This window comes from Mus pahari, chromosome 6 (assembly GCF_900095145.1).
Source record: "Mus pahari chromosome 6, PAHARI_EIJ_v1.1, whole genome shotgun sequence".
Taxonomy (NCBI): Eukaryota; Metazoa; Chordata; class Mammalia; order Rodentia; family Muridae; genus Mus; species Mus pahari.
This window is the reverse complement of record NC_034595.1, coordinates 60,545,707-60,570,945: the sequence shown is the minus strand read 5'-3', so window position 1 is coordinate 60,570,945 and position 25,239 is coordinate 60,545,707. Positions and strand designations below refer to the sequence as shown.

General features: G+C 33.8%; 1 protein-coding gene across 1 annotated transcript in view; it reads right to left on the bottom strand.

Annotated features, from left to right (window-relative positions):
* Positions 1 to 25,239, bottom strand: part of Faf1 (Fas associated factor 1) — a 307,082-nt gene that overhangs the window by 184,068 nt on the left and 97,775 nt on the right. The gene's annotated exons all lie outside the window — the stretch shown is intronic.

The following is a 25,239-nucleotide window of genomic DNA, read 5'->3' as shown; positions in this document are numbered from 1 at the left end:
CCTCCTTTCTTTCTTTCTTTCTTTCTTTCTTTCTTTCTTTCTTTCTTTCTTTCTTTCTTTCTTTCTTTCTTTCCCTCCCTCCCTCCCTCCTCCTCCCCCTCTCCTTCCCCCTCCCTCCACCCCCTCAATCAGTGGGCACTCTTACCAACTCCTATTTTATGCTTTTCCTTTGGATAAGTAAAATTCCTATTAGAAACACCTATGTTGTATCTTCTCTGAGTTCTAAAATGAAACTGTATCTGTAAGAAAAGGGATATGGGCAACGCCTTTAAACTATTGTGCAAATCATTTTTTGTTTGTTTTGTTTCCCCTACTGAATTTGTCTTATTTCAGGTGAGCCTAAGCATAAACATATACACACAAACAAATTAAGCTACTTGCTTAAATATCCTTCATTTGGTTAAGGCTTAAGTTACAATGATAAGGCAGATTTCAAACACTTTAATAAAGGAGACAGTTGAATAAACATTTTAAAATTTTAAATGTTGTTGATGCTTTTGGCACAGAAAAGTTTTTATAATGTGAGGGAAAAAAAAAACATGCAAACAAAATCCTCTAACTCCTGTCTTACTCTGGCAGTACCCACTGATGCTCAGACATGATGTTTATGTTTGCTTTGCTGTGTTCTGCTGCCCCTCCGATCCAAGCCTTTGCTTTCTGAGTTGTGAAAAAAGTGGTGGGAACCATCAGCACTAGAACTTCAGTCTATAATCAGCTCTCTAATAATTTTATCTTTTCTTGTTAACAAAAAAATGCAAATAACAAAGACAACAAAAGGACTTAGTGTTGGGGTCTGCCATGAATACTAACGTGGCCTGGGGGTGTGGTTCATCAAGTGAAAATAAACCATTCAAGTCGCCCACATCAAGAAGAAAGTTTGGGAACAACTAGGCCAGTGTTTGCATTTGGGGCTCTGGAGTCAGGAGAGTTGCATTTCCCTTGACTCTGCTTAACTTAGGCACTAGAGGCAACCTAATCTCTCTCTTAGGAAATGTAAACGTAGTTTCTGCAAAGAACAGCTCCCATGATATTTAATAGTACATTTGATCAGACTTTAAAATTCTAACTTGACACTTTTCACAATCAGATTTTACCAGTATTCTCAGGGAGATGTAGGTGAAAAAGTAAAGAGACCATCTTCAGAAAAGGAGCTGTGTTGGCCAAGAGCAAGGCTACAAAAGGATAAGCACAAAGTTACACACCTAGTTAAGTTTGATTGAATGAAACAGAGTTGGAAACTTGCTCCAAATGCCAACTGAATGGACACTATAAACGAAAAGCCTAATGCACATCAGACTCCAAGGAGTGAGGCTGCCAGTGTTCAGAAGCTCCATTTAACTGGCTTTTAATTAAGGCAGTTAAAATCCTTACCCAAGGGTTTCACTGTTAAGGCTGTCTCTAAAATGTAGATACAGCTTATTTAGAAAGAAAATAAATACTAGGAATACCTTAACATTATCATTTGATGTATTTAGATGGGAAAAAAATTAACGACATGGTTCATTAAATAAGTATACATTCTAAATAAACTGTCTGAAGTCTCCTGTTTAAAAAATTACTATTTATTCATTAATAAAGCTATCCTTTAGTTCATCCCTGCCATAACCTGCTCTATTCAAAAACCATATGGGAAAGGACATAAAAAAACGCCACAAACCATGGACTTCTGGTATTAGTGCTACACACAGCATACCCTATTCATTATTCTACCTCCCTTGTTTAATCTATCATTAAGATTCAGTGACCCTACACTAAATTTAAAGCAGATCCTTCCTTCCTCCCATGCCTAAATTCACATACTTTTCTAGTTGGGGATGCCCTCAAGTATTAACAACTCTACGGGGTTTCTCTAATCTCAGCTCTGAACTATGTCATGCTATAGAACCAAGAAATTGCTGTTTTACATCTCTAACTATGGAAGCTCCATACAAAATGACCATATAATTTCCTTAATAAGATAAAGAAAAAAATCACAACTTAGTTTTTCACTGTATATGACAGAAGAGGCACATGGAGACATTGCCATGTTGTCTTTTTAAAACATAGAAGTATTACTTAAACTATATCTATAATTTTAAATAACAGTGAATTAAGGGTTGGTTTAAAATGTTAACCTAAAGTGTCTAAGAATTATCAATAGGGAGTAGTTAGAACTCCAAAATTGAAGAAAAATTTAAAAATGCAAATAACTTTGAAAATAATCAGCGACGGAGCTATATTATAATCATTAAATAGACAAAATGGCAAAAGTTTCATTTAAGTGATTTAGAGAACTGCCACATTAATTAAACTTGAACCTAATTATTGATCAATTCCTTCATTCTAAACATGGCTATCTGAGAATGATTATAAAGTAGTTTATAAGATACTACAATAAAATGAGTGTTCATGTCAGTTTTTTATTTTACAGTTATAATTTAAAATATTATTGGGGGACTGAATCAGGCAGACTCCTTAAGGTATGCATGTACTAGGCTTAAAAGACATGGAAGGTCTAAGGGATACTGTCATAACCACCAGACTCAAAACCCCACCCTATTCAGTACTTACTGAATACCTCTTCCCCAAGTGACTTCAGAATAGCAAAGAAAATGTTAGGGTGTTTGGGGAGGAATTATTTTATATTCTATTATTATATTCTTAATGTAGTTAGAAGACAAATATATAATAGTAGCTTACAATATGCATATACAGAACATAGGGTTTTCAAAATAAATATGTAAATTAAAAAAGAATAGATGAGACTACAAGAGATACCTAAGAATTAATACCCAAACTTCTGCCTCCAGAAAGCTGGAGTGAGCTTAAGGTTAAAAGCATGCACTGTTCTTGCAGTATCAATATCAACTCACAACTACCTGTAACTCCAGCTTCAAAGGAGAACACATCTCTGTTCTCTAGGAGCGCCTGTACTCATGTGCACATTCCCATAGACATACACATAAATGAAAGTGAATGAGGGCTGGAGAGATGGCTCAGCAGTTAAGAGCACTACTGCTCTTCCATGGAAGAGGTCCTTAGTTCAAGTCCCAGCAACCACATGGTGACTCACAACCATATGTAATGGGATTGGATGCCTTCTTCTAGTGTGTCAGAAAACAGACTCATATACATAAAATAAATCTTTAAAAAATTAAATGAAAAAATCTGGAAAAAATCTGCCTCCTTAAAAAAGTAGATACTCACTTTATTAATCATAAAAACTAAAGCCCACATAAATTAGAGTGATCACTGCATATTAGTAAGTGTGTGTGTGTGTGTGTGTGTGTGTGTGTGTGTGTGTGTGTGTGCGTGCTTAGGGATAAAACATACTGATACTACTAACAAGTGCAAAAAGAATTTCCCCTTGAACTTATAAACTGAAAACCCAGTTCCAGCTTTATCAAGCACATTCACTTGAGTGTTAATAATTCACAAACACTCATTCAGTTGTCCAGCCAGACAACAAACATGTATTGACTATCTAATGTAATGAAGGGACTGAGGTACAACAGTGATAACCTAGAACAGTGCTATGACAGAGTTTCTGCCTTCATGGAGCTTATACTCCTTCTGTAAATGTATGGTAGTAAGGAAGAAAGACAGGAGTGGGTGGAGTCAAGTAACTTTAAATTCTATAAATGTTGGCATTAATTTCTTCTAGTTATTTTCCATGAAAAATGGGTTGAAATCTTGAAAAAGAAATGTACAAATGTAGGCAGAGAAAATATGAAATGTCAAAGTTGTATCAGATGCTTTACATACATATGTCATCTGATAATAGGCTCAATGTAACCTTTACTCTTTCTTTACAAAGTCAACAGAGGGTAAAAATGCCTAGCAAGAAGCAGAAGCAGGATCCAAAAGGAGAAACCTATGGGACACTGGGGCATTTTCTACTTTACTGTATCATCACACCTCCCTGAAAACTAAAATCAGAAAATTTGATATTTTTCTGTAGTCATCTCCTCACTCCCCATTCCCAAACTAACCACACTCCCTACCAAAGAAACATTACTCATACTGTTCACTTGCTTGGCAAAATCTTTCTTCATAGATTTGGGACATGCTTTAGTTCAGTGAGACTAAATAATCATAAATTCCAAATTACTGTCATGTACAAATTAATAAAGTTTACTATACTGAGAGCTAACTCAAAGGACTATTTCAGAGATTCTGATCAAAGGTATCTTGTCTTCAAACACAGTTGGGTGTTGTTTGTATGTTTTTCCTCAAGTGAATAGATATTGTCATGCATTCCAAAATAAATGGAAAGTCATTTGATCATATTTTATTTTTGTCATGCTTCACTGTATTATGCCAGTACTAAATAAATTCAAATATGTCCATGCTTGAATATTGTGGCAGCCTGGCAATCACATTTAATAGAAGCCATGCTATTCTAAGCGCTAGTCTCTGACACCTCGGCATTACAGCTCACTCTTTATGCTGTACACAGTAAAAGATAAGATGGGAAAAGACCTTAGTAATTCCAAGCTACATAAAGCCTGACCTGTAATCCTGCATTTCAGGGTGATGCCCTGGTGTTTCTTCTATAGCTCTGTATGTATATTGCTCTTTCCTTTATCTGTCCAACATTCATGAAGCATTTCCTAAGTTCTATGCTCTTTAGCAGTTACCATGCAGCAGTCTCCAATGAGAATGTCTAGAACTACCAGACAAGTAACAGATGAGTGAAATGTGACAGGAAAATACTCAGTATTACTTTTAAGAAAATGTACTGATTTGTTAATTATCAATTAATGAACTTGTCCTATCTTGGCCACTCTTAGACCAGCCAACTGAATAAAAACTGTGGAGTTCAGCACCACCAGAAGTTTTTGGTTCTTTAAAAATAAGTCAAGGGGCTGGAGAGATGGCTCAGAGGTTAAGACACTGACTGCTCTTCCGAAGGTCCTGAGTTCAAATCCCAGCAAGCACATGGTGGCTCACAAATACTCGTAATGAGATCTGATATTCTCTTCTGGGATGTCTGAAAACAGCTACAGTGTACTTAACATATAATAAATAAATAAACCTCTAAAAGAAAAAAGGAAAAAATTTTAAAAAATAAGTCAAGAGATATAGTTTCGATTAGTTGTTTTTGTTTTAAGTATTCTAGCTTTTAAATACTGGCAACAGTTTGAAATTATATACAAGTGGTGGCAAACAACAATTTTGAACAGATAGTCTGAAAAAACCCTGTAGGAGAGACACAAAAACAGAAAAAGATGTGATTATCTTTTCCTGAGAGGAAATCACAGCCCTCTAAAAACTATACTCAGAAACAAATACAGTATGATACAGTATGACAGAATGATAAAGACATCAATAAAAGATCAAGTGGCGAAAAGAAGAGCAACTATCCCACAAATCCCATTTATTGAGTACCAGGGAATTGATTCAGGTACTTTGCACATTTCATGCTCACATCAATCTTGGGGGAAAAAAACTGAAATAAAATCCTGCTTTATTGAATGTAAGCCTGACTTAACTTTACATTTTCCAACTAGAAAAATACCATCTCATCACTCCAAGCAGGTATTAGTTTTCTGAATCATAGACAGATTTGAAAACAAATTGTTTTAAATTAATTCAAAACTAATTTCTTTTTCATTCAACCCATTTTGGGAAAAATTCTGTATATCTTTAAGGCAATACTCAATATATATTTTTGGACACTGCTGTTTGAATTTTAGCAGAAATCCTAAAAGGTTAAATTGTTGCATATATTCAATATGTAGTAAAGAGTCTTAACTAGCTTATTTAGCAGACATTTAAATAACACCTACTACGTCTAAGGACTGCTCTAAGCACGTTACAGATTAAACAGCTGTTCTCATCCACCTATAGATGAGGCATCTAAGATACAGAAATAATATAAAATGCATCCAAAGTTGAAATTGTAATTATTAAGATAAGCCTCCCCATTTCACTTGTAATTAAGAAAATTAAAGTATACTACTTTCTCCTTACAGTTAGACAAAAACAATGACCTTATTTTTGTTTATATTAACTTTAGAACAGTGTACATTATAAAACAAGTCCAACCAAATACGTTAACTAAAAGAGAAAACATCAATTTATATTTTTATAGTTTAAGGCTATCTAATAAGGCTGCTGTACATTAAAAACTAGCATTTGACTTCAATCCTTTCACTGCTCCAGTCAGTTTTGACCATAGCCTCTTTCCATTTACCCCTTCCTCTTAACATCCAAACTAATCCACAAAACAAAACCTAAAAACTACATTAGGAATTTCATTAGTCATCCCTAAGTCCAAACAGTACCAGCCTCATAGACAAGTAAGCCCCAAGGGTGCTTGACTGTGCCAAGCACATTCCGAGGAGCCAGTTAATCAGTATCAATGGTAAGCATGTATCAAAAGTAAACCCACTGATGGGGTACTGGAGAGAATCCCCTTTTTCTATAGCCTATACAGTTCACAAAATTCTCAATTTTTATAAGCTAAGCACATGAAAGAGGGTAAGAACTGGACAATTTATAAAGCAAAATTAGTTGATATTTATAAAAAATTATCTATGCCAGATCCCTTACATAATAATATAATAAATAATACACAGTGTTTGGTCACAATTGCATGTGGCAGCACAATCACTGATAAAGGAAGTTCTGAATACTTAAGAGATGTAGATATTAGATTCAAATTATCAACCTCATTTATTGTTCTAGTGATTCAATTAACCATCCAATCTCACATGTTTTCTATACCAACACATACCCCAGCCACCCTACTAAATATGGCAACCTTCCCCACTTTTACAGTGGATAAAAGAGTACCTACAGATTTGTGCAACTGCTGTTCCTACTTTTCCAGTCAGGTATTTAATAGACAATGTAAAGATAATATAACCAAATAGCCTTCTTTCATTTCAGAAATAGAATACTAGCACTCAATCAAAACTCTATACATCATCATGCCTCCCACACACCTTTCCATCCACTTCTTCTCCTCCATACCAAGGCCACTATCATCTCTCAGCTGGAATAGAACGCTGTCTCAGTGGTCTCTGTCACTCATCTCTGCTTCCTGCAATCCACTATATACAACAGCATTTTTAAAAAACACACCAGGATAGTGTGACTTCCCAAACTAAAACCTCTAAAGGCATCCTACTACACTTAGAATGATCTGACTCACCCCATCTTTCAAAATTAATAACATCATTATCCTCCTTAGCCACCAGTTATTTGTTTAAAGATAAATTCATAACCAAAGCTGATTCAGTTAACTCAGCTTCAATATTCTTCCTGTAATAGAAAATGCAAATTTTAAATGGCACAACTGACATTACAAACTGGCTGCTCCTGCATCTCAATGCAGATACACTGACAAAACCAAAAGGAAAGGAAAAAAAACAAGCAAACAAAAGAAAAAACCTAGCTCAAAATAAGACAGCAGAGATGAAAACAGCTTACACTGCTTACTGCTAGACTTATGTTGCACCTAGGTTATTACTCAAACATTTGAAAACTTAAAACAAACAAACAGGCAATTAGCTGGGCAATGGAGGTATAGCCTTTAGTCACAGCACTTGTGAGGCAGAGGCAGGTGGACCTCTCTGAGTTCAAGGCCAGTCAGGTCTACAGAGTGAGTTCCAGGACAGCCAAGGTTATACAGTCAAAAGCTGCCCTGATAAAAACAAACAAAACCTATCCTGTGTCAGTCACCCTATAACCATCTATAACAGACAGGTCTTGATGTTACTTCAACATCAAAGAAAAAATTTTCCTGCAGCTTCATTCTTTCCATTCTTTCTACTTAGAATAGTATTTTTAGAGACCCAGAAAAAATACTGCTTCCTGAAAAAAAAACCACTTCTCTCAGCCATATAGGTAAAACTATCCTGTCGACATGACCTACCATTAGTTTTTGTTACAGCTTGGTTTATATTTAAAGTGCCCCTCCAAAGACTCATGCATTGAAAGCTTGGTCTCAAATGGAAACAGTACTCAAAGGTAGAGTTCAGGAGAAATGAATCATGAGACTTTGCCTTCACCAGTGGATTCATCCAGTGATAAAACCAATTTTTTTTTTTTTGGGGGGGGGGGTGGTTCGAGACAGGGTTTCTCTGTGTAGCCCTGGCAGTCCTGGAACTCAGAAATCCGCCTGCCTCTGCCTCCCAAGTGCTGGGATTAAAGGCGTGCGCCACCACGCCCGGCTCAAAACCAATTTTTAAATAAAGTTCTGGGAGATACCGGTACTGTGAAAGGTGAGGTCTGTTTGGCACAAAGTCATCAATAGGGGTTTTTTTGAAGGTTATCTTGGCTGGCCCTATTCAGACTCTCTTCTCCCCAGGCACAATGAGGCAAGCAGGTTTGACCTGAAATGTACTCCCTATCATGATGCTATTTCCCATAATCTTACAAACAAGGGGGCCAAGTAACAACAGATTGAAACTTTAAACCAACATAAGTCATTCCTTCTTTTAAGTTATTTTCTAATACCTTTGTCATGATGAAAAGTCTAATAGAAGTACTCATTAATTCATCTTTAATGTTTATCTCCTCAAATAAAAATTCCACATGCAAATCATCAATTTGGTGTAAGCTGCTGAGCAGGTGCTTAGCATACAGCAGAAAGACCATGAATGCTGCATTTTTCCTTTATAAAGCCAGGCTGTTATAGTAAAAGTCAACGGGAAAAAAAGAAAGTCACTTTCTCTAGAGGGGGCAGAATGGCTTTAAGAAGTTCTAGATACAGACATGGAGGGTAGGAGCAGATGAAAAAGAAGAAGCTAATACAAGACTCAGATGTAATGAAAATAATTATCAGTTTTGGAGATGGAGAAAGCCAGAACCAGTAACCATGTGGTGCTGAAGAGCCTCTCTTGAGGAATGCACATTAACTGTCCTTTCTGAACCTATCCATCCCACTCTCTGTCCTCCCTTCTTCCCTCTGTTCTTCATTTTCCTTTGTATGTTAAATCTCCGTTGAAAAATTTTTTCATAAATTTTAACTTTAATATTTTAAAGTGTTTAATATTTTAAGTGTTAAAAGTTTTAATTGCACAAATATAATTATTTATAGTAGACATAGTGAGATCCGTCATCATCTCAGAGGTGAAAAACTGAAGCACAGAAAGCTTAATAGGTTTTCAAGATCAGTTAATAGATTACAGATAAGAGTGCAAAGTACAAGATGAACATAAGACAGGAATAGAGTGAGGTTTACTCACGAGGTTCTTAGAGTCATTACAATTTTGTTGGAGTTATTAAAGTAGATGCTAAGGTTATGCCAAGGAATGAGACAGTCGGGTTGGTATATACCCAGATATAATTATAACCTTGTGATTTCTCTATGGTGCAAAGAAACTAAGTTTAATGACAAAAGCTACTATGGAATGGAAACCTTGTTAGACTGGGACATATGGTGATAAAGAAAATTCTTCAACAAGAACACATAAGATAAGATCTAAAGACAGTATGACCACAGTCATACAAAAGATGCCCTGGGTAAAGAGAATGAAGATGATAAGATACATGGAGAAGTGTACATTTAAATAAAGGAGCCAATGTCACATTTCATGGTTGCTTAATGATAAAGAAAAAAAAAAAAAACAACAACAAACCAAAAACAACAAAATACCAGAAAGAGACCAGCTCATGTAAAATCATTAATACATGAGAGATCTCTGTAGACAATATTAAAAAGGGTTTTGTTTGGTTGAGATATAGTACAGAGGGCTTAATGGGGGGCAAACATGTATTACTTAGAGAAAGTATAAGATGCTTTTATACAGAACTCATACTGTTCTATCACTTTACTAAAAAAGTTAGACTCTAAGAACTTCGATGCCAAAAGTTAGATATGGTATCATCTTGTCCAAATAGGTTCTCAATGCAGATCAGAATCCTGAAGGTTTTAACTCATTTCCAAGGAAGAAAAAGTATCTCTGATGGCCTTTTTAACTTAATTAGGACATTTAAAAACAGCATTTAGGTGAAATCCACTGACAGATGTTCAATAGCAATTATATATGGTAACAGGAAGCTGCTTCTTTAGGTACAAGCTGACCATATATTGTATAGAACAAAGCATCATGCTTAGAATAAAATTTATCTTTAATCAAATGCCTGAGAAGGAAATCTCATCCTTAGTTTTAAGTGCTTTCCTCCCCTCCTCTGTTTTTAAGGAAAGGTCTCACATAGCTCAGGCTCTCCTAAAACATGCCATGTTAACAAGGATGGCCTTAACTCTTGATCCCAAATTCTGAGACTATAGTCATGTAGAAACATGCCCGGCTGCATGCTTTCTGTGTCAAATTTTTACAATGACTGTTAAAAAGCAAAAAGGTAACTAACTGTCATAATTTAATACAAATTTTGAATGTTTGTTATTCTCTGCATATGATTCAATAATAGCCTCATACAGACATCCTAAAACAAATTAATTTTAGTACATTTAAATTTTTTACCCAATTAGGAATCTTCTGTTTTATCTGATGAGTTTCAATTGCTTGACTTTTCCATAAAACAGTCAAGTATTTATTTAAATGTAGTCATTTGTTCACAATTTTTCACTTTTTTTTTTTTTAAAAAAGACAAGGTTTCTCTGTGTAGCCCTGGCTGTCCTGGAACTCACTTTGTAGACCAGGCTGGCCTTGAACTCAAAAATCCGCCTGCCTCTGCCTCCCAAGTGCTGGGATTAAAGTCATGTGCCACCACTGCCCAGCTTTGTTCTCAATTTTTGAATTAAATAGCTTAAGCAACTGTGTCAGATAAAATTCCCTGGAGCCTATTTCAAAGTAGAATCCAGTAGCTGATTACCAAAGATACACCTCAAGATAAAGAATGTACTTTTACTTAATTAGAACTGTGTGGATGTTTTTGTTCTTTCAATAAAACCAAGATAAAGGCGTGTCCAATATTCACTGTCTTAATCTTTCCAACAAAATATTCAATCTAATGACTAAAATGAAAACAGACAAGACACTTAAAAATTATGTTGCTCATTGATGCTTATTTAACTCTCTGCTTATGAAAGTAGATTGTAGATTAACTACATATTTAATACATACTAGAATAACAGGCTTTTGGACAGGGATTTCAAATAGTCTGGTCAACTGCAAATACTGTGTATAAACCACAAAACACAATTGCAGAGTAGCTTGCTATCTGTAGTACTTAACACTCCAGTGTTAAGATTTAAACATGTTAATCTTTTCAAAATTTTTTAAAATTATAAATTATTTTCAATTTAGATGACAATAAATATCACACAGAATTGTCAGAAAACAGTTTATTAAAACACACAATTATTATAGCTATAGATGATGTTTTAGAAAAAATTAAAAATTGTAATGACTTAAAAGTTGAATTAAAATGTATTTTAGGAGCTGGGAAGATGGCTCAGCGGGTAAAGTGATGTTCTGTAGGTGTGAGGACTTGAGTTTGGATTCTCAGAGCCTACTGCAGATCATGACTATAATCTCATAGAACCCATGGCAAGATAAGAGAAAAGAAGATAAAAGAATTCTCAGAAGCTTGGCAAATGCAGCAGTGAAAAAAACAGGAGTCTGACTCAAACAGGGTAGAAGGAAAGGAACAAGAATTTACTTTGTTCTCTTACCTCCATACATTCACTTTGTCATCTGTATATCCCAACGTGTGAATATATGCCCATATAAACATCACATATTAATTTTAAAATAATTAATTTTAAAAATAGTAAGTATTTTACATAAATGACATTGTTGATATGATAGGACTCTTGCTAAAACAGCAATACAAGTTGTCTTAATTCAAAAATTTAAAAATATTTCAAATATCTAAGACATTATACTTGCTTTATTTGTAGTTATACTATTTTTGACTAGGAAGAATTAATCTGTTACCTCTTTTAATGTAAAAGGAAATCTTTCCACTACTTTGAGGAGGTTCACACTAAATCTCAATGTGCACACTAAAGGGTGGGTTACTCAATTAAGCAATAGATACTAAAGCTTAGTGTCAGCAAAACAACAAGAGAAACAGCTTTAACAAGGCAAAACAGACAAAATGCCATCTTTACTATGTGCTTTAGCTAGGGTTTTACTGCTGTGAACAGACACCATGACCAATGCAGCACTTGTAAGGACAATATTTAATTGGGGCTGGCTTACAGGTTCAGAGGTTCTGTCCATTATCATCAAGGTGGGAGCGTAAGAATATCCAGGCAGACATGCTGCAGGAAGAACTTAAGAGTTCTCTCCATCTGAAGGCTGCTTGTGGAAGACTGACATTCAGGCACCTAGGACTAGGGCGTTAAAACCCACTCCTGCTCTCTTGCCCTCTTGGGCTCTTCTGTTCCCTCTTCCCCATCCCCTTCCCCCTTTCCCCATGTGTTCATGGCCAGCCTCTCCCTCTCCCTCCCCTTTCTTCTTCTTCCCTTCTCTCCTCTTCTTCCCTCCCCTCCCCTCCCCTTTCTCTGCCTCTACTACCCTCTTAACTCCTCTCTCCATGCCCTAAATAAAAAACAAAAATTCTATACTTTAAAAAAAAAAAAAAAAAAAAAACCCACTCCATAGTGACACACCTATTCCAACAAGGCCACACCTCCAAATAGTGCTCAGCTCCCTGAGCCGAGCATATATAAACCATCACACTGTGTTATGGAAACACATGCTTAGTGACCTTCATTTGCAAACAGACTTTAAAAAAGTTATATACTAGGTTTGGATGTTCAGTCACTGCAGCAGGGTTCAGTCAGTAAAGGAATAGAGTAGCCTTGTTTGCTTGTTTTTTAAGAAAGGTCTTTGTGCATTGACCGTGAACGCGTGGACTCAAGTGGTGTTCCCACCACACTTCCCACCCCAGTACTCGGACTACAGATATGAAACACTGTGGCCATAAAAATGTTGTTTCCCTGTTTTAAAACAGACTAATCAATATCTTTATTCTTCATACAAAGTGTTCATTCTATCATTAAATACACATTTACTACAATATGACAAAATATTAATGATGGAAGCACAATACAAAACTAAGTCACAGAAACTGTGTTGATATAAATAGCCTCTTAATGATGTCTATTACACACATGAACTGAACTGTCACCGATCCTCTTGAAATGCTACCTTCTAGCTCAACAAATAGCATAAAATAAATATCAAAAAAAAATGTAACCTCTTTCATATATTTAGCCCAAATGCTTATGGAATTTGGTCCCATAAAACTTTCCAGTGCTTAATAAACTTCACATTTACTTTTTACTTTTAAGTGGATAATTCAGCTATTTTCAGAGCTCTGAAAATACAAACTCACATCACTGACTCAAGATCATTTTCATCCCTCTAGAAAAACTCCCTCCCCTTAACAGGCAAAGAACTTGAATGAATGCCCCTCCAAGAAGATAAACAAATGTCCAACAAACAAATCAATGTTCTTCCAATCATAAGTCAATCACAAACCACTTTATGTCCAGTTGGATGGTTAATTATAAAGAATTTATGTGTATGTGTGTGTGTGTGTTTGCCTGCATGTATGTATGCATATCACATGTGTACCTGGTGCCTAAGGAGTCCAAAAATGAACAGCAGATCCCTTTTCTGGAACTGGAGTGGTGGTTGTAAGCTTCCATGTTAAGTGTTAAAAATCAAAGCTGAAGCCTCTGCAAGAGCATCTAGTGCTTCTATCATTAAATCACCTCTCCCCAAACGCAATTATTTGTGGGAAAAAAAAAAAAAAAAGAAAACAAGTATTGGTGAACTATGGAAATGCTGAGACAACTGTACAAAAAAAGTTCAACAAAGCAGAAAAGCTAGACACATGTTAAGGTTTAAAAACCTATTTTTGGAAGCAAAGGTTGCTACCATTTTACATAAGAAAACTCTAAAATTGAAAAATGAAGTCAGGTCACGCAAGGATAGGTAAACATTACATAACTTGTTAGTGGTGAGAGGACAGTAGTTCAGGTTCACAGACCATAATGCTTATGGGAATGTAAACTCACGCAGTCACCACAGAAGTCAGTACGGAGGCTAGTCAAAGAAGCAAAACAAGAATATCCATATTGATCCAGGCACATTATTTCCTAATCATAGAAATGAAGTATTATAACTCAGCACACCACTGAGCTCTTGAACATCCATATTTACTGCTGTACTATTGATAAGCTATGGTACCAGCCTAGCTGTCCACCAGCATATGGACAACATTTCATTCAGCCTTAAAAAGAATGAAATAATGACAACTGAAGAAAAATAGAAGGAACTGGGGAGTATTATGTTAAGCAATAAAAGCCAGACTCAGAAAGACAAATACTGCATACGAGAAATCCAGATTTAAATAAACATATATATGTATCTACTTAAGAGACAGGAGGATATGAAAATGGAAAGGTTAGAAAGGAAGAGATCTAGAGAGGCAGAAGAAACGGGACAGGTTAATAGAACACAAGTGCCATGAAAACAGAAGGGTAACTATTTGAGAGGAGGAAAGAGACTAGTGGAAGGGTAAAAAATAGTCCCAAAGAAATAGCCTATGAGCACAAAGAATAATAAATACTATGTAGATAGGAAAACATCACAATGAAACAAATACTTACCAAATATATATTTTAAATGTTTTGAAAGCATGCTTATTTGAAATTAATATCTAAAAAGCTTAAAGTACTAAAAAATACTTGCATAATTACTTTTGCAAATGCCTCGGGTACACATAATCACATAGTCACAAAGAGAACACTCAGAAAAGAGACATCTAACCTGAATAACACAAAATTAACTACCCAGATTGAATAACGACCTGGCTCACAATAATGGATTCAAATTACTTTTGGGAGTTTCAACAAATCAATTTGACCCCTTAGAGAACAAAGCCATAAGTGATGTCACTAAAAAGAAAAATGTAAAATCAAGGATCATAACTCCAAAACCAGTTCCTAGAAATCCAAAATACATTTGGGCAATAAAGGATGTGTATCATCAAAGACAATTAAAAAGAAACCAACATTTGCTTTGAGTTATGATATGTATGTCTGTTAATATTTTTACCACATTCATTTTGAAAATATACTTTACACTTTGTTCCATTTCAATTTCATCATGGAAATACAGGCATGTAACTTTGAAGTACTTTTGATAATAATATGAAAATGACTTTTCAATACCAATAACAGTTTGAATTTAGTATAAACTATAACTCTTTTTTTGTTGTTTTTGTTTTTTTGTTGTTTTTGGTTTTTTTTTGGGGTGGGGTTGGAGACAGGGTTTCTCTGTATAGCTCTGGCTGTCCTGGAACTCACTTTGTAGACCAGGCTAGCCTCGAACTCAGAAATCCGCCTGCTTCTGCCTCCCGAGTGCTGGGATTAAAGGCGTGCGCCACCACGCCCGGCTAAACTATAACTCTTAACAACTTGCTTTGGAAACAAAAGCAAAAAAAGATTTCATAAAAATTCAGAAGCCTTACTACTGCATAATTATATTAAGTGTGATTTTCACATTACTTTTCCTCCATGGTGATTATGAAACTTTTCTATAATATGGGAAAGAAAACAAGTTAGGATCCCGAATCCAAATTTTTATTAACACGAACTATAGTAACTATCTGGTACTAATATGCCTACTAGAATTATTACATTAAATTGATAAAGATTTAACTGTCAAAAACTTGTGTGTCAAACAGGTTTCTGTTCATCTAAAATATAAACTGGAGTTATAAGTATATATGTCTCTAACTTTTCTAAATATTTCAAGATTGTCTAATGGTGCCGCCATCAACTTACTAAGCTGTAAACTAAAAGTAGGAAGATAATTGTATAAATAAATACAAATTAATGCTGTGAATGTATGATAATTACATATTTAAGAGGTCTAGCAGGTATATAAAACTTAACATGGCACTTGTTTTTTAAATTTATGAAAATAAAAGACTACCTCACTCTCTTTAAAGATAAATACTTTCACTCTAATGGACAAAATATTCTACTTATTTCCTCACTTGTAATATTTTCAAAACTAGCTACTATAGCACTGATATTTTGAAAAATAAACAAATAGCTGGCAAGGAAAAATGTATTATTATTATTATTATTATTATTATTATTATTATTATTATTTAATTTCTCCTCATAGTATAGACAGTTTAAAAACACTTTAGGCTGTATCTGTCAAATAGGAAGAAGTCATGACCCCATTGATTGCTAACAATGAAGGTAAATTTTATGTATATAAGAAACTTATTTTCAAGAACTTTTTGCCTTCTTATCTCTTAAGGCAATCCTGGACTTCTGTAGTGCATTTTATACTTAACTACCAAAATGTTTAAGTATGACCTGCATTTTCACAAGCAAAAGTTACTTAATGTCACATTATCCTCCAAGAAAGCTAAGTCCTAGGTATGGTGCTTGTTCTAGAGGGAGGAATATTCCCTGCACGCCTGTAGCCATTTCAGAAACTTCTAGAGTTGGTCATACTACTTTTTTTAAATTTACCCTTACAATTCCTTTGTTTTAGGTGTTATGTCAGCAATAATTCAAGATTTATGGACATTTGACAAAGTTTCTATGACATTACACATAATCAATGCAAGGAATAACTATAGTTGAAACACAGTGAGTATATACTTGTTTTTAAACTACACTGGATACAACATTTTAGGACACTGCAGGCTAAAAGTGTGCTGGCATATTTAGAAATTCAATTTTGTATTGTTGGTCCAAATATAATTTGCTATCCTCTGTCATCCACAGGACTTTCAGCATTATTCTTTTCCAGGTACCTCTTTTCTTGTTTCCTTCACCCCTTCCCATCAATGTCCAATGTTCAATATTATTTCTCCAATTGCCCTCCCTCTACCCCCATGCATTAGCTGTAAAATAGATGTAAAGCTTGGTGTATGTCCAAAAATCTTATGATCAAAATACATACTTAGCAAATTGTTTGGCTAAATCTTTCATGTATGATGAAAGATTATTACCACAATTCATTAGCAAATTATAGACTTTGAAATGTAGGCAGACAAATATTTGGCCCTGTATCAATCAATCTGGACCAGCTGGGTAGAAATTCACACAATCCCAGGAAACTTGGGAAGTGGAGTGCTCTTTCATTTTTCATTCACTTGAAACATTAAAGAAAAATTATCATTCTATAAAAATGTCCTCTTTTCAAAAATTTAGCTGAGTGATTTTAGAATGAGTTTTATTTTCAGTCAATTACTATTTTAGAGTCCAATAAACTGAACCCTTTCTCCTGCAAGTTATTGTGGGGAAATAACAGCTAATATACACTTAACCATTATAATCTACTTTTAAAGGTTAAATATTTAATAAAGGTTGTATTGCCCTTACATATAGTCAGGACACTTGTATTTTCACTAATTGAGCATGAAAAATGGTTTTACAGTTATTCACAATAAATAATATCATTCCCATTTATACTCTGAGGTTCTCTAGCCTGGTCAAGTGACCTTGTACAAAGATTCTGATTGATCCTGCATCTGCCTGTTTTGGTTAAACTACAAGGCCACATACAGGGACAGCTGCACTTTAGGAGCAACTTAAAACAAATTTCATCCTGGTGGCATCTAATCCAGTGCTTGGTACAAGATGCATGGAGAAGTCAGTGTCAGAATCAAACAATGACGGCTTTGCAATGAACAGATGCTTTTGCCTTGCAGCTGTAAAACCTCAGAAAAATCCAGTGCTCTACTGTCTGGTCACGCAATGACCACAAAGCAAGGAATACATTTGTCATTTATACACTGTTTGCTATGAGCTTTGAAAGACTTTTTTTTTTTCTTAAAAAAGAAGAAGAAGAAGAAGAAGAAGAAGAAGAAGAAGAAGAAGAAGAAGAAGAAGAAGAAGAAGAAGAAGAAGAAGAAGAAGAAGAAGNGAAGAAGAAGAAGAAGAAGAAGAAGAAGAAGAAGAAGAAGAAGAAGAAGAAGAAGAAGAAGAAGAAGAAGAAGAAGAAGAAGAAGAAGAAGAAGAAAAAGAGATTGGTTATATTGAGGGTAATAAAACTACAAACTAACTAATTTTTGTCAAAGTACATTCATCAGAAGGATAATGTTTCAAAAAGATAATTCTTTGACTACACAGTGCTATGTCATATTAGATGAAAGAAAAATACCATAGCTTGATATTTTAGGAGGTGGGGTCCAAATAATTTTGGCTTAGAACGATAAATATGAAAATTATTTTCTATAATTAGAATTACCTTAATATACATAGACAGTCCACTGTGTTTATGAGCATTTTATATTCATTTACCAATCCTTTAATCCTTGCTTGTTGTTTATTTGGTTCTTTGTTTTTGCAAAAGGAAGACCAATGAATGGGATGGATATTACTACATGGCTGGAAAATAAATGTTAAAAGATAATATGGTGCTACAGAGGGCCATGATGAAATTCACAGCCGTTCTCATTCCTAGTAATCGTGTATGTGACATTTGGGGACCTAGGGATAATAGTTTAATACTGAAATAAATTATTCGTTTATTTATTTATTCAAGCACTGACTCTGTTAAGTCGGAGAACAGGCTCCAGCTAAGCAAATGACTATACAGTCATGATCAAACAACTTCTACTAATTGAGGTTCTGGTTCTAACACCAGTTCTTCCCGCTCTACAATTAAAAGAAAAAAATGCAGTTACATTTCATTTATTTTAATTTTGTTCCCTTTTTTCCTTCTCTATTTTTTTCTTGAAATATTTTCTCCCCAAGGATACCAATTCATTAACACCTTATTGTTTACAAATTTCACTGGACATTTGTTGGTGGAATGTTTGAAGGAATTCCCTTTTATCTTGCTCCATCCAAATATAATTTCAATATAAAATCCCAAAGAAATGAACACAGTAATAGTTTATTTCAAGTTCCAAAGTACTCTTCAGATAAAAATCTGAAAATAACAAATTTTGTGGTTCTGAAAAATAGAAATTTCTGTAGTTAATTTTACATTTTTATAATCTATTTTCTAAGCATATATTTCCAAGCAAACATAAAAGGCACACTTACCAGTATATTATGTCTACTCAAATATAAATGCCATGGATTATGAAAGCATTACAAACTTTACTATGAAACATTTATAATTATACTCCTAATACAATTTTATCTTATTAATAGCTATTATTAGAAAGAATTCAAATAAGAATGTTGGTAATATAGGGTTAACAAAGATAATTTATGCCAGTAAAATATACTATGAAAAAAATGAGTGACTTGCTTAAGTTTAGAGTTGTTTATGACATTATCTCATCAAAAGAAAAACAAAGGGCACATATTTTTTAAAATGTGATCATTTATGTATTATAGATGAACAGCTTTAAATTTAAGGAATAACTATAAATATAAAAGAAAACTATATTAGTTAGTATTTCATGACTACTTAGTAAACCAGAATTATACTAACAAAACTGAATATATTTAGTTTGAAAATATAGTTCAGCTTAAGGTAAGTAATTGTGATATTAATTCATATTCAATATTTCCTTATTTCATTATATATTTTATGCAACTCTAGAAATTTATAAAAATAATTAAGTAAATAGTTCCTTTTTAAGCACATTTTATCATTTTAATTCACTATAATGGCAATGTATTTTAAAAGTATGTGTTTTACTCACAAATACGTAAATAAATCACAAACCAAAAGCTAACAGATGTGTGACTTCTAATTAGTTATAATAATCTCTGCTTCAATGCCATTAGAATGAGCCTCTCTTTTTCTTTTGAAAACTAAAAAAGCTTTCCTTTGAATTTTAAACTGTCAGGGTGCTTCAAAGTCAATGTACAAAATCTGCTTTGATTAAAATTTTAGACATCTACAGTGATAACTTTATGAAAGGAAAATATTAAATTATAATTATCCTAAACAGACACAGTCTTGTGAAACTAACCCTACATTCATGTTAAAACACAAAGAGTTGAATATAATGAATTTGATTCATCCTCGGACACAAAGCTTCACCACAGTAAACTCAGTCAACTGTTGCTCTTGCGCTTATATTCATAGTGCTTAAATAGCGCACTTTAAAACAAAAAAAACTCCAATTGGCTTTTCATACATCCACCCTCCCCAAAAATAACGCACTTGAAAAACTCAAATGATATGAAAGGCTTCAAGGCCTCTTTTCTCCCTTTCATACCCTTTTTTTTATTTCTGTTTGCAGTAATCTGCCTTTCTCTTTCTCTTTCTCATTGCTACAGAGCAGGCGAGGAGGCTCAGAGCTTTGAAAAGGGGGCTCTGTGTGTAATGGGTCCACTAGAATTAATTTACTTGCACTAAATCCATTGAGCACAGAGGTCCCCCCCTTCTCAAATCATTTGGAGTCGAACGCAGCCCCCAGCCTTTGTAATTCTAGTAAAGCACTTAAAGTGCACAGTAGGTGTTCATGAGGACCATCTGGTCAAAAGCAAAACAAGCTGCTGATTTTGCCTTTGAATAGAATGAAGCAAGTGTGAATTAGTCCCTTCAATTAGCACTATTACAACCTGTCAAGTGCATATTGTAAAACAGGATTATTACAGTATTGGTCACCAGTGCAATTATTTACTCTCTGCCTTTTCTTGCATATAAAAAATGTCTTATGTTTATTGGTTTCTGATAACTGAATGTAATTTCTCTCAACTCAGGCATTTTAAAACTATCAACACACAAACGGCAGATTATAAATATGATGGGCTAAGATGTTAGGATACAAGTATCTTAAGTAACAAAGAACTAAATAAAGCATTGCCCTTAACTTTTAAGAAAATTATGTTTTTATTTGTGATGCAGATGAAAAATATTTATGTTTTTGAATAATGTCCAAATTATTCTAAAATATTTCTAGATGCAGCAAAATATTGTCATTTCAAAATAGTTATATCATAAATATCAACTAAATTTATTTCCTAAGGGGTACAAGAAGAACACAGATCTCAATAAGATAATCACTATTTGTTCATTTGAAGCAGTATCATTAAACAAACCTTTTTTAAAATGCAACCTGAAACCAGTAATATATGTACCTCATATTCTCCATATTTGGAAAGGTGAAAAAATGCCTTGAATTCATTCATCTTACATTCTTACTAAGATGTCATTTTTTTATTTTAAGTTTAAAAAAAAAAGATATATGCTAATTAAAAGTGCTCATTCTAATTGAGTTAATATATGCCATTTATCTTGCAGTAAGAACAAACCACTTAAACTTTTAATTAAGTAAGCACACAACTTAATTTACCCTCTTGCATATGAACATTCTCAGCTACCTCACTCTTTCTTCAATTCTTTGCCAGTAGCTCCCCACCCCATAGTGGAAAACAAACAACCCCCCCTCCACCCCAGAAAAGACACCTAATACTTCAAAACATTTAAAGAAAAGACACATCAGTTAAGAAGTTATAATCTATTTGCTAATAGAAAAGTACTCACTAATATAACTTGTGAAGAACTACAAATTTCAAAACAGTTACTGGCCACCAGCCTTAGCTTACACTCCAATGCACACATTAGTCAAGAGAGAAAGCACCAAGAACAGACCAAACACACAAAAAAATAGCACATGGTTTAAATTTCAGAATCAAAATTAACATCCTGATTTTGCAATTATTTTTAAGAATTGGTATGATTTCCTTAGATACCAATTCTACCACAATTGGTTTCCCACTTAATCATCAGTTTGTATAACATGGAGCTAGTAGTGAAATGTGCTACTTGCTCCCTGTATGATATGGCTTCATGGGCTGTCAATTTTCCCCATTCATTCCCATTAAGAACTAAATCAACATTAATAAGAATAGTGAGAATTCTAAGGTAAAGTGAAACTTAGAAGGGGATTTAAATAATTCCAATAGCTATTCATCACACTTCTCACTGTAATAGATAAGTAATACTCCATGATTCTGCACTAAAAATACTTAAGATTTCTTATCTTTGTTTTTCAGATCAGGTGTATGTTTCTTAAGTTTATATGACATCTACAAAAACGTAGAAATTTGCCTAACAGAAGCTTTTGCAATAATAAGGCAGACAACAAAGAATCAGTTTCCAAGAAAAGTTGGCTTGATTTCAGGGACTTTATATCCTTTTCCACACCTGGACTAAGGATTTGCAGAGGCAAATCAGCCTTTCTTCCCTTGTGTTAGCCCACCCCAAGTGCATCTGAAACCACAGATTTTTAAATTATTAGAATCTTTTTATTAATTGTTTAAACCTGTGAACTCTCAAAAGTAGAAAACTGATTAAAATAAGATAGGTTTGTTTAAATTTTGAAGGAATTTCAGTATTTTAAAGTGTGATTAGTATTAATTTAGAGTGCAAATTAGTAGAAAGTTGGGGTTGTCATGTTATTACAATATTACTCGATAATTTTCTGGTGTATATTGTTATCGTGAAAGAATAAGGATTTTACTTCTTATAACTACTTGCAACTATCTCCATTTTAACCATCTCTAGAGGTTAATGACTCGTCCTCACATAGAATATGTAAGTTGAAAATTCTGTAGCGAGCTTAAAACAAGAACGAAATCAAAACCAAAACCCCTTCACCTGGCACCCAAAGGAAAACAGTCACATGCTGTAAAGCACCAGCTCAGAGCCAGGATGAGCCAATACTTGTAGGAACACCAGCTATCACCACCAATTTGCTTGACCAAATGCTACTGAAAATATATTTGAAATTCTAACTATATCTTAGCAGTAGTCTATAAATCAGTATTTTCAAAGATTTATTTTGTTCAATTAATAGTTACGAGCGGTGCTAATTTCAGTCTTACTCATTTCATAGTTATCTGAGTAAAAAATACTGTAAAAGCTTTCTTTTAAAAATTCAAGACTTTCAAAGCATTAAGAATGTTTTACCTAGAAAATGAAAATAATTTACTCTATTATTAATTGATGAGATGCTTTTAATCTACTTTAAACTGTGTGTGTGTGTGTGTGTGTGTGTGTGTGTTAGTGATTACAATTTATTTTGGGGCTTACTACTGAAAGAAGATTGCTAAAACTGGTGATGGATAAATTTACAATTTAGAATCTAGAACATCACTAAGCTTCCACATTAAAAACAAAAATATTAGTATTAACACAGAACTACAAATTGTTTCAAAATTGTACATTTCTCTTTGTGCAATTAAACTGACTTACAGTAGCTTAGCAAGAAAAAGGCACTGTGAGTTGCCAGGAGTTGCCAGGCTGTCCACAGGAGCACCTCTCCTTCCTGAAAGCAGCCTCAGCACTGGATCCCCTGGTCCAAGGAAAGCCAGGGAACTGTGCTCAGCCAGTTGCTCCACAGTCTTCCACAAAGTTACACAAAATAAATAAAGCAGTCCATGTGGAACTGTCTACTCACACTACAACAATTTTCACTAGACACAATATTTTTTTTCTTAATAACAAGAATTTAGAAACATATTTTAAATTAATTTTTAAAATTAAACAGGAAAGAAAAGCTATTACCAAGAAATACGTAGGAATATCTGTCATTTAAAAGACGCTCCTCAAGCACTTTTCACAGATAGTTAGAAATGAGATGGGACGGGTTTCAATGTTTTGAAGTCCTTGACACTTAAAATATATTTGATAATCTAAATAATATACCAGAGAACAGTTTCCGCCAACAGTGGCACGCAATGGCACATTTACAGAATTTTAAATATTCTTTTAATAATTGATGTAGTCATTTTGAATCATTCTGCATAGAATATCAGGTGTGAGCAGATTGCATTAACATTGCTTAAACATTTCAACTTGTCAGTATGGCCAACTCGATTTCGGAAATATTTGCAGTATTTTCCCATCGAAACAGTAATAAAGGCAAAATAAATATATGCCACTACTTTATAATCACCGAACATTAATGAATATTTTATGTCTTTTTAAATCTCCCTGTTTAATTTAAAAGGGTGAAATTAAGTCTCCTCGCTGCAATATGCCAATTATCTGTAAATCAAACAATAACTTGGCCATTATGCTCCTTTTTGTTAATATAAGAGAAGCTAATTTGAAAACACTGAGTGGCATTTTTAGGCTATCAGCTTAATAGTCCTTTCTGCCCTCTTGTGGGAGAAAGTCGAAACACACTCAAGTCAGTTAAACTAGCAATGCAAAAGAGAGGGTTTGGGAATGAGAGAAACTGCACGCAAAGTTTAGCTACAAAAATTTCACCTAGAAGACAGAGTCTCCCATATTTATCCATCATGCATTTTATTCCTCTTAAAATAAAAAAATCAATCAACAGAATGAAATTTATCTTGTCTTGCTTTATTGCTTAACTGGAGTTATCGTGAAGCTAAATTTCCTTATTTAATTAAATGTTCATATATACAATTTAGATTTTATCTTCAAAGATCCCTATGATAAATCTGACAGAATCATATTTAAATTTTAGATAAAAATGACTTTTCAAGAAATTAAAATGTTTAATTTAGAAGATAGAATGACATAAAGGTTAAAAATGAAAAGGCAACGTAAAAGCAAAAAATTCCAGAAAATTCAAATAAATAAAATAAATTGATAAATGTAGAAGTCAGAGAAAAGGCTGAATGTTACTGCTTAGTTACATATCAGCTATTCAAGTTATCAATGGAGAAAAGAAACTTAGAAAAAAGTTCTTTATGACAAACTCAAAGGATAGAATTTATTAATCAAACATGTAAAAAAAAAAAAAAACAGTAGTCTATCCATTACCAAAACATTTTATATAATCCTAAAAACTTACTTATTCTTTCAAGATGTTACTAATTATTTTAAACATATGGTCTTATATTTTTACATAGCAATTTAAGATTTAGCATGATCTAGTCTTAAAATTCAATAGTTTAAAAAAAAGGCAAAAGTAAGTTTCATAAATTACAAAAGTTAATATGAAAACTATTTCACTATTTTAATGTTTCTAAGCATGGAAGTCCTGTCAAAGCCTCTAATATTCCTCATCCCCTAAGGAGAGAATTACTGGCCTTTAGATGGGTGGGGCCAAAAGCATTCTCAGACAGCACCTTCTCTCTCATAGGAGAAGTACTGTTTTAGAGACAGTGGCCCTCTTTGGTCACACTGAAGAAAATACACAGTATTAACAGACTCTTTCCAGATAGTCTGAGCTAAGTGACAGTCTCAAACATCTTATGAATACTGCCCAAAGCTAGGATTGATCTGCTTAAGAAAAGCCTCTTGAAATTCCTGTTTAAAACAGAAGCATACATGTATAAAATACATGACACATTTGAAAGTGACCTTTCAAATAAAACAGAAACACACTCAACAATGAATGTTGTCAACAATTTCCAAATTAATATTTTGAATAATACTATAAAGCCATGAACTATTT